Source organism: Dreissena polymorpha, chromosome 12 (genome assembly GCF_020536995.1).
Source record: "Dreissena polymorpha isolate Duluth1 chromosome 12, UMN_Dpol_1.0, whole genome shotgun sequence".
Taxonomy (NCBI): Eukaryota; Metazoa; Mollusca; class Bivalvia; order Myida; family Dreissenidae; genus Dreissena; species Dreissena polymorpha.
The window spans coordinates 34,619,198-34,631,144 of record NC_068366.1 but is presented as its reverse complement, the minus strand read 5'-3'; the positions used below and the strand labels follow the sequence as shown (position 1 = coordinate 34,631,144).

Sequence of the window (11,947 nt, the reverse complement as noted above, 5' to 3'; positions counted from 1 at the left end):
AAGAGATTGTAATAAAAACAATGGCAACACTCGCTGTAAAAGAATGATATAGTTTCAACTGAATTGCTTGCTTTTGTTTGTAAACTGTGCAATATGCGCTTATAAAAACGTTCATATTTGTTCGAGAAGGTTGATCAATGAACATTGATTTCCTTAAATGGACTGTTACAGATCAACAAAACTTCAATTTTTCCAAGTTTTTGTGACATATAAAGGGATAATATAACTTTACAAACCAGGGAGCAAAATAACACGAGTATTGAAAATACTTTCTTGTATATAAACATTTAAAATCGAATAAGTTACAAAGCGCAGCAAACGTGAAACCGTCGATTACATTGCACTGTTTTGTAGTTTTCGTTTAATAGTGTGTCGCCAAGTGGATACCTTATATGAAGCATAACGAGGATTACGCAATATAACAGTCACTGTGGCTGAACGTTTAAAACGATAGACTTAAATACAAAGTACCCTATTAAGTATCCCGGTAGTTTCAACTTGTTTTTATTTAATGCTTGACTTGAACGTACACTTAAGTTCACTCAAATTGGAGTTGCTTTAATAAAATATATCACCGACGATACACACATTTCAACGAATGCAACTAAAGCCGCTATGGCGTAGTAGATATGCTGTCCACCTAAAGAACGGGAGGGCACGCGTTCAATCCTCTTTGATCTCCTTAAGTAACCAAGAGCTGTATCTTCATATCCCTGGCAGGTGAATAATGTTCAGCCTGTCCGTTACTCGAACCAGTGACCGCCTTTTATATAGGAGAGTGCTCTATCGATTGAGCATACAGTGCCAATTACACAGCTTATCATCAATCCGGCACCATAGATAATTTTCTTTTTTAAAGTCCTAAACTTCGAGTGTAATAGTGAATAGTGTATAACTGATCCCTACCAAACCACGGGTATGTTCCATGGAGAACTACAATTAACACGGCTCCAAGTTTGGCGTCAGAGTAGTGAAAATTGTGCAACGAGTCGTTTCACGAACCGTTAAACATATTCCACATCGGTAAACTGTGACATACACAGGACACTGACTCGATAGCGATGTTTTCACGGTATAATAGATTGCTTTAAACGAAATGCAACTGCAGTCAGTTGCTAAAGCAGACGAGAGTCGGTTCACGAACCCTTAAACATATCCCACATCGGTAAACCATTGTATACACAGGACACTGACTCGATAGCGATGTTTTCGCGATATAATAGACCAAATGCAACTGCAGTCAGTTGTCAAAGCAGATGAGAACTTATCCGCACGGAGTAGCTAGTGTTTGTATACTACCAGCCGATACGACTCGGGCTATGTTGATTAAGAGGCATTAGGTTAACTGAATAGCGCTGTGCGGAAAGGAAGGTGGTATTACATTATACCATTTGGTATTGAGTTAGCCTCTGCAAAGAATAGCCTGGCTATAAACGGCTTTAAATGACAGTGGGCGACCGAATCCGATATTTATTAACCTACCGATGTAAACGTCTCTCAGACGAACGGGCAGTATTTACAAATCATTATACTTTCGCGGTAAATTCATTATCAAAAAGAGGTTCACATTTGGTACCAACAAAATTAAGCGAATAAACAAACACTAGATTATTTTCTAAAATTTATGTGAGTTATTTTTTCCTTGCTTTTTACACGGCGTTTTATGATTTCTTTGCGTTTGCGTTTTTCTTCTTTTAACATGTCGCAATCGAGAAAACGCAGACCATAACTAACAAAGAAGGAAACTGACTGTGGACAGTATACTGTTTTCATAAAATGGAGCTAAATCATCAAATAAACATTGATAAGTTGTCCTCAAACTGTGAGCAATTCCATTTCTGTTGACATGTTTGAATTGTGTTATGCCGGCGTAACATTGTGTGTTTGGGTATGTAAATACGAAATGATTCGAAATGCGAGCGATTCATTGACTGTTGAAATGTTTGAATTGTTATGCCGGCGTAACATTGTTGGGTCTGGTTTGTAAAAAAGATATGATTGGAAATGCGAGCGATTCACCTTTGAGTTAAAGTAATTGGAAATTTGTTACTCTGGCGGAACACTTTGATTTTGGGCAGTCTGTAACTTAAGAATGATTGGAAACTTGATTGGATGCAAGTGATTAACTTTCACTTTAAAATGTTTGTTATATTTGTTAAGTTGGTGTTACATTTTGTGATTGGCTGCTGTTGATAGCAAAATATTGAAAATTTGTGAGCGATTCACTTTCCGTTGAAATATTATACATTTTTTTATGTCGGCGTAACATTTGAGTTTGGGTCTGTAAATAAGACATGATTCGAAATGCGAGCGATTTACTTTCTGTTGAACTATTATGCATTTTGTTATGCTGGCGTAACATTTTGATTTTGGGTCTGGAAATAAGGAATTATTGGAAATTTTCAATGCAAGTGATTCATTTTCAGTTGAAGTATTTGTTATTGTTGTTAAGCTGGTGTAACATTTTGCGATTGGTTTCTGTAAATATGAAAGTATGAGCGATTCACTATTCTGTTGAACTCTTATGAATTCTGTTATGCCGGCGTAACATTATATAATAAATGAATCAAAATGCGAGAAATTCACTTTAAGTTGAAATGTTTGGAATTTGGTTAAGCCGACACAACATTTTGAGATTGGCTGCTGAAAATAAGAAAAATATGAAAATTGTGAGCGATTCACTTTCTGCGGAAATGTTATTAATGTTGTTATGCCGGCGTAACATTTGAGTTTGGGTCTGCAAAGGAGAAATGGTTCGAAATGCGAGAGAATCACTTCAAAGTTTTAATGTTTGTTTGGTATGTTTGCCTAACATTTACAGTTTGAGTCTGTGAATTAATTATGATTGAAATTTATAATGCAAATGATCAACTTTCAGTTGAAATGTGTGGAATGATGTTAAGCTGGCGTAACATTTTGTGTCTCCTTCAGTAGATTACCATGTCGATTACGTTATCGTTTTAAGAAGTAACAAATACATTATTACGCGAAAAAGCCCTCAACGACCATGCGGGTTTAACATTTGATTTAAAACATATGACAGTTGTCTCCTACGCTAAATAAATTGTTTACATTTTGATTTAGAGCAATATCGACTACCCCCAACAATCTTCAGAACGCATTCCACTAAATGTGGGTAAAGTTCATATTTAAAATCATCGAGACAACATAGTTCGTGCTCTGCTGATTTGTCTTAATATCAACGGCATGCAGCATAGGCAAGCTTAACATGCCTGTGCATATAGAAATACTGAGTTGTGTCATTGCGTACTTAAATTTATCCGACGAGCTGAAGAAAGGTTTAAATGGCTAGGCTTGCCGAGCCGTGTAGCCTTTCTGAGCCGAGTCGGATTATTTCAAGTTCATTATGACACTAACATGGTGTTCTATTTATCATACTTTTTTAAAAAATTATCTAATGTGTTCCTGGTGCAATCAAAACAGTAGTCTTTAATTGCAAAACGATAACAAAAATGATTAAATTAACTGAATCTTACCTTGAGTAGTAAATGAAACTTTTGTGAGATCTTTCCCGTTTACGCTACTCGAAATAGTCCGTAAAAATTCCGCGCAAAAGCGGAGTAACAAGACAAAATATCGCTTTATGCCTCGATTTAAATTTAACCAGCATTCTAAATGATACACACTCAAGTAGAACACAGACGTTTTTTTCAAACTTAAATTCTTATTTTCATCACTTCAAAATAATAAAAACAAAATTAACTGCCATTTTGAACTTACAAAATGTGTACACCTCCGTCAAGCATGATTCAGCATTTATCCTTGCCGATATTGTTAATTTGAGTCTATAAAAACTCTTTTTTACACGTTTTACTAACTTGCATAAAAAAGTCAAATATCTAATGGCTCTTGTTCTTCTCACCAAAGTTGTGTAATATTTTTTTTTATTTTCGTCAAGTTTTGTTTGCTTCGATGATGAGTTAAAATGCTTAACACAACATCAAATATCCATTTCCTCATCGCCATTCATCTTTTCCATTTTAAATCCCTTGGTCTTGGTGCAAGCAGGCAAATTTTTGTGGATAGACATTCTTTGATCGACTGACAAAGGAACGTCTTATTCATCAAAGATTTCCATAGAAAAGTAAAAGAAAATTTCACTGACACCTTTCTTTATTCGTCAATTGTTCAACAAAACATCGCGTTATTCGAGTAAATTTTAAAGAAATCGAAAATGCAGTATCACCGGTTTCATTCGAGTAATATAGTCCAACACTGTTTAATATTCACGATGTGTTTAAATAATCCATCGTAAACATACACAATCGGGACACAATTATTTGTTTAACACATTCGCGTCCTTGGATGGTTTAAACTGAATAGTGCAGTTTACATCACCGCTGTGCGATTTCGGTCCTACTAACTGCTGCTAAATCGCACAAAGACACAACGACGCACAAATACGAACAAATACACCGTGAATTGGGATCCCAACATTCAGTCATGTTAACTGTTAAATTGGTTAAATGGGTAAAATAAAAGGTTAATCGGAGTTTAAAATTCTATATAAGCATAAGCGGCGGGAATATGAGGATGAAGCTAACGGATACGGGTGGCCTGTTGGAAAAGTTTTACGCAAAATTTCTTTATATTGAAACGGATTTTTCAATTTTGATTAACAAAGAACTACAATGTCTGATATAGCTATCACGTTAATCGGAGCAATAATTCTACTTGTGATTTTTGTGTTCTGCAAAAAAGGGTCGAGGACGGAGAACCCAAGTCAGCCAAACGGGTATAGCGTTTTATTTATTTTAAACTCTTGCCTTTATTTTGTTGTAAAGACATGAACTGCTTTATTAAATGTCTAACGTTTATTGAAAATGTTTTCATTTAGTATAAAAAGTCGATGAACTCTTGACAGGCTGAATATACTCGAAATTAGGTTAAATATATATATGCTTATTGACATTAAAAACAAAATCAACAATTTGTCCCGTAATCGTTCATAGTTCATAGACGACACATAGTTACTAACAATGTTCATTACTCTTAAATTACCGGTATGTAGCCTATCATTCGATATCTCGTCATGCGCGAATTGCCAAGATGACGAGTTTTGCATTAACTCCCATTTTCTCGTGCCGCGCATGGGACAAGTCGGTCCCTCTCTATTTATGTTTATTTCTCTGCATATTACAGGATAAAATATTCAACAACACCATGTATCAGTTTCTAGTCCAATTTAATGTCTAACATACTTAATATTTTCGGTTATACAAATACAGTCTGATAGCTACATGATCGTATCTTTCTCGATCCGTACACCTCCAAGTCTAAACGCTAACTGTCTATTTCCCTCTAACATTTGCCCCGTGAAACTCAGTTACGAATCCCATTGGTCAGTGTTCTATGCGTGGTTGTTTCTGATTGGATACATTACTTAAGATACTGAATCAATGAAGCCCTGGGAACGGGATAAACAACCCACCCAAATATTTACAAGCTTTATCCAACCTTTTGATGAGAGATTTAACTGAATAAACACTATTGCCTGAACAATACAAACATAACCGGCCTTGTGTCAACTATACTATTCTTTAATCTCTCCCTCATCGATAAGCTTATTTGAACATATGTGCACTTTGTGACTGTCATGTTTACTGGCCCTTTTGATAAAAGTTTCAATATTTCTTATATAAGGTAAACCAACATATTCCACCTACAATTTCTAACCATAATGTGACAAATTAAAACATCATTATCCATGGATTTTCTGATCAAAAGTGGTATTTAAAGTTAGTACAGAAGATACATTTTCAAGAATAAACATCATAATTATAAATGTTTTGCAGAATTTGTGCCTTGTATCCAGTATTCTCACTGTACCAGTTATCGGTTGAAAAACAAATAACATTATTTTAATGTTCGCAACCCCTTGTTCCCCAAAAAATTCATAAAAAATGGAATTTTTAGAGTAATTCATTAAGGCAAACAAAATGCTTTCTTAAACCTTAATATTATTCCTGCAGTCATTTGTCATCAATATCTTATGTTTAAAAAAATCATTCGTTCATGCTATGTAAGATGTCGTTGTGTACTTTTGCTGTTTAGAGGTAACTGAAAGAAATTCATGTACGTTTCATGCCTCTAATATTCACTGTTTGCGTTAAACAGCTGTCATTCAATCAACGTGCGAATAGAACTCGTTCTAGACGGACATGCTGCTCTTCAGCGTGTTCATAGAAACCACGATGAGGGTTCATCACAACGTTGCACTGGCTGCGGCTGTCTGGTTTGGACAAGGTTTGAAGACCATCGACATGCCATTGAAAACCACGTGATTCCTATACGACTCAGCACCACTGTTGAGCGGATAGAAGACAATCAAGCGGACTAGAAAACATAACATTATAACACTGAATAGTGCTTCATTATTTACACTACCGTATATCTTTGCTTATTCTGTGTTTTTCTATTTATCAATCCATGTTTCGTACTTAAGATTTTATATTTGCTAAAAATTATCGAATATACATATTATATTTTAAAACTGCTTGTACAAGTGTATACTCTATTAAAGTTATAACGCATCGAATAAAACTCAACATTGTTTTGTTTTCCTTGTTTATATGAATTGCAGCATGAAATGGCCTGTATTATTATTTGAGTTATACAATCGCGGCTTCATACCACATCGTAAAACACTTCAAAGTAGGTCTGTGTTTATCATGACGCAGCAGAAAGTGTACTATGGCAAGCAGTTCGACGCATAATCCCAAGAAACTAGGTTTCTCATGAGAACCTAAGTTCTCAGAATGAGAACCTAGGTTCTCAGAATGAGAACCTAGGTTCTCACTTGAAGATTGCACATGGCGTCAAGAACCCAAGTTTTCAAATGAGAACCTAGGTTTTCATGAGAACCTAGGTTCTCATTTGAAAACCTAGGTTCTCATGAGAACCTAGGTTCTCATTTGAAAACCTATGTTTTCATGAGAACCTAGGTTCTCATGAAAAACCTAGTTTCTTGGGATTATGCGTCGAACTGCTTGCCATATCCGTGGTTTTTATTTGGGAACCATAGGTTCTCTGAGAACCTAGGTTCTCTGAGAACCTAGGTTTTCAGAAAACCTAGGTTCTCATGAGTACCTAGGTTCTCATTATGAGAACCAAGGTTCTCATAGAACCCAGGTTCTCATGAGAACATAGGTTCTTTGAAAACCTAGGTTCTCTGAGAACCTAGGTTCTCTGAGAACCTAGGTTCTCTGAGAACCTAGGTTCTCTGAAAACCTAGGTTCTCTGAGAACCTAGGTTCTCACAGAACCTAGGTTTTCAGAATTACGCGTCGGACGGCGTAAACTTGCTCGTTTGGAATACGGGACACATATTATTCAGGGCGCAGGATCAATGGGGTTCACATATGATTACACACTGGCTGGACAGAATGAAAACACGCCGTTAAGAACTTTATTTTTGCAGATATCTCAAGTTATTGAAATATGTTTGCAAAGTCTTTAGCGCATAAGTTTTTCTTGCAGTGTTGCCGATATCTTACTATTGAATAATACATTATAACACATAATCAATAGAGATAAAACTTGTATTTTATACCATAATGATTGCTTCCTACATGTAGGTCACAGATATACTTAAAATAGAAAACTGTACCGTACAGTCGTTTGAGGCCCGAACAAGGGAATTGAATATTTGAAACTCATTTAATGCTGTAACAATATATTATGTAACGATTGATCTGAATTTTTAGTCTCAAAATAATATTTACAATTAAAGATGTATTTCATAAACAGTTCAATTTTTTATTAACGTGTCAGACCAATGTCGACCGATTACTTTACTAATTTCATTCCTAAATAACACCCATGCATGGAAACATGAACAAGAGGCGGTCACTGACGGCTAATGCCTGTGGTCACAAATATTCAACAGATAAGTTTCGTAGAATATTACTGAGCATTGTCTGAACATTGTTCAGAAAATGCTCTTGGGGAGAAACATTCACGTTTTCACGCCTATTTCTATTCATGTTACACATATGCCGCCAGCGTGTACCAAGCAATGGGAGACAACTGGAGGTTAATTATGGCACGCGGTTCGACGCATAATCCCAAGAAACTAGGTTTCTCAGAGAACCTAGGTTCTCTGAAAACCTAAGTTCTCTGAGAACCTAGGTTCTGAGAGAACCTAGGTTCTCATGAGAACCTAGGTTATTGAAATCCCAAGAAACTAGGTTTCTCACGAGAACCTAGGTTCTCATGAGAACCTAGGTTCTCATGAGAACCAAGGTTATTGAAATCCCAAGAAACCAGGTTTCTCATGAGAACCTAGGTTCTCATGAGAACCTAGGTTTTCATGAGAACCTAGGTTCTCATTTGAAAACCTTGGTTTACGCTTGAGAACCTAGGTTCTCATGAGAAACTAGGTTTTTCATGAGAACCTAGGTTCTCATAGACACATAGAACTTTGGTTCTCATGAGAACCTAGGTTCTCATGAGAACCTAGGTAGGTTCTCATTCTGAGAACTTAAGTTCTCGTTTGGTATCATAGGTTTTCAAAAGAACCTAGGTTCTCATTTGAAAACCTAGGTTCTCATGAGAACCTAGGTTTTCATTTGAAAACCTAGGTTCTCATAAGAACCTAGGTTCTCATTCTGAGAACCTAGGTTCTCATGAGAAACCTAGTTTCTTGGGATTATGCGTCGAACCGCTTGCCATAGTGTACTGAATACAATCACAACACTCGCTGCACAAGTTTATGTGTTTGTACCATGTGCGATTTCAAATAAACTTATAAAACGTTCATATAATAGTATGTTCAATAAGGGGAGCGATTTACATCGATATCATTAAAAGGACTCTCACAGATTGAACAAATGCAATTATTCAAACTTTTTGTTACATAGTAAAGAATATTATAACTCTGCAAACCAAAATAACACTAAAAACGTAGAGTATTCAAAATACTTTCTTGTTTATGATAAATTACCATTTAAAATCCATAAACGCGAAAACGTTGATTATTTATGAATGTTTCTGTTGTCTTCGTTAAATGATGTGCCGACACGGGGATATCTAATATAAAGTATAACAACGATTGCACAATATGATAGTCAGTGTGGCTGAACGTTAAGGCGATAGACCAAAGTACCATATTAAGTATCCCGGTAGTTTTAACGTATTTTTGTTTATTTTTTGTCTAGAAAGTACGCTTACGCTCACTCATTCCGGAATTGTTTTAATGAAAAAGATCACAAACTTAACTTTTTTTACACGAATGCAACTAAGGTCTCTTTGGCTTTGAAGATATTATGTCAGCCTAGAGGACCGGAGGTCACGCGTTCGATCCATTTTGATTCCCTTATATTACCAAGTGCTGGTTCTTCCTGTAGCTTGCAGGTGAATAGTGTGCGGCCAGTCCGGTACTCGAACCCGTGACGTCCTTTTATAAAGGAGTTTGCTCTACCGATTGAGCTTACCGGGCCAATTACACAGCTTATCACCTATCCCGCTTAAGGTCGACCACGTAGCATTCTCCCTTTTTAAGCCCTTAACTAAGAGTGTCACAGTGAACTGTGTATAACCGATCCCAACAAAACCACGTGCATGTTTTTATGGAGAACTGCAAAGTATCACTGCTTCAAGTTGGGCGCCAGTATAGTGATAAGTGTGCAGATAGTCCGGTACACGTACCGGGGACCTCCCGCTTTCAAGGCAAATGCTCTCCAGAGTGATCTAATTGGGCCTCTTAAGTAAACCATCTTTCACGCTTAAGTTCGGTAAACCGTGACATACACAGGACACTGACTCATGAGCGTCTGGATCAGCGGTAGGCTTTCTATGCTATCACGATATACTACCTATTAGCTTTAAACTCAATTAAACGAAATGCAACTGCAGTCAGTTGTAAACATACACAATCGGGACACAATTATTTGTTTAACACATTCGCGTCCTTGGATGGCTTAAACTGAATAGTGCAGTTTACATCACCGCTGTGTGATTTCGGTCTTACTAAATGCTGCTAAATCGCACAGCGGTGATGTAAACTGCACTATTCAGTTTAAGCCATCCAAGGACCGTTGATACTGAATTTTTGATTTCTTTAAAACGTCGAATTTACTCGAATAACGCGATGTTTTGTTGAACAATTGACGGATTAAGAAAAGTGATAGTGAATTGTTCTTTTACTTTTCTATGGAAATCTTTGATGAATAAGACGTTCCTTTGTCATTCGATCAAAGAATGTCTATCCACAAAGATTTGCCAGCTTGTACCAAGACCAAGGGATTTAAAATGGAAAAGATGAATGGCAATGAGGAAATGGATATTTTATGTTGTGTTAAGCATTTTAACTCATCATTGAAGCAAACAAAACTTGACGAAAAAAAAAAAAAAAATTACACAACTTTGGCGAGAAGAACAAGAGCCATTAGATATTTGACTTTTTTATGCAAATTAGTAAAACGTGTAAAAAGAGTTTTTATAGACTCAAATTAACAATATCGACAAGGATAAATGCTGAATCATGCTTCACGGAGGGGTACACATTTTGTAAGTTCAAAATGGCACTTAATTTTGTTATTTTTAAGTGATAAAATAAGAATTTAAGTTTGAAAAAACGTCTTTGTACTACTTGAGTGTGTATCATTTAGAATGCTGGTTAAATTTAAATCGATGCATAAAGCGATATTTTGTCTCGTTACTCCGCTTTTGCGCGGAATTTTTATGGACTATTTCGAGTAGCGAAAACGGGAAAGATCAAACAAAATTTTAATTTACTACTCAAGTTATGATTCAGTTAATTTAATCTTTTTTGTTATCGTTTTACAATTAATGACTGCTGTTTTGATTGCACCAGGAACAAATTAAATAAAAAAATAATAAAAGTATGATAAATAGAACACCATGTTAGTGTCATAATGAAATTGAAATCATCCGACTCGGCTCAGAAAGGCTACACGGCTCGGCAAGCCTAGACATGTGAACCTTTCTTCAGCTCGTCGGATTAATTCAATTCCGCAATGACACAACTCAGTATTTTCTATATGCACAGGCATGTTAAGCTTGCCTTTAATGCATGCCGTTGAAATTAAGACAAATCAGCAGAGCACGAATTATGTTGCCTCGATGATTTTAAATATGGACTTTACCCACATTTAGCATTAGTGGAATGCGTTCTGAAGATTTTGGGGGTAGTCGACATTGTCCTAAATCAAAATGTAAACAATTTATGCAGCGTAGGAGACAACTGTCATATGTTTTAAATTAAATGTTAAACCCGCATGGTCATTGGGGGCATTTTCGCGTAATAATGTATTTGTTACTTCTTAAAACGATTAAGAAATCGACACGCTAGTCTACTGAAGGAGACACAAAATGTTACGCCAGCTTAACATCATTCCACACATTTTAACTGAAAGTTGATAATTTGCATTATAACTTACATTAATTATTAATTCACAGACTCAAACTGTAAAATTTGGCCAACATACCAACCAAACATTTAAACTCTGAAGTGAAGCTCTCGCATTTCGAACCATTTCTCCTTTGCAGACCAAAACTCAAATGTTACGCCGGCATAACACCATTCATAACATTTCCACAGAAAGTGAATCGCTCACAAATTTAATATTTTTCCTTATTTTCAGCAGCCAATCTCAAAATGTTGTGTCGGCTTAACCATATTCCAAACTTTTCAACTTAAAATGAATTTCTCGCATTTCGATTCATTTCTTATATAATGCTACGCCGGAATAACAGAACTCATAAGAGTTCATCAGAAAAGTGAATCGCTCACAAATTTTATATTCTTTCATATTTACAGAAACCAATCGCAAAATGTTACAACAGCTTAACAACAATAACAAATACTTCAACTGAAAGCGAATCACTGGCATTAAAATTTTCCAATAATTCCTAATTTCCAGACCCAAAGTCAAAATGTTACGCCAGCATAACAAAATGCATAA

General features: G+C 36.0%; 1 long non-coding RNA gene across 1 annotated transcript; it reads left to right on the top strand.

The window, feature by feature from the left end:
* Positions 1 to 4,354: 4,354 nt before the first annotated feature.
* On the top strand, positions 4,355 to 6,574 carry LOC127853105 (uncharacterized). The gene is made up of 2 exons (XR_008036461.1): positions 4,355 to 4,756; positions 6,139 to 6,574. It is a non-coding gene; the product is annotated as an uncharacterized LOC127853105 (long non-coding RNA).
* Positions 6,575 to 11,947: the final 5,373 nt, after the last annotated feature.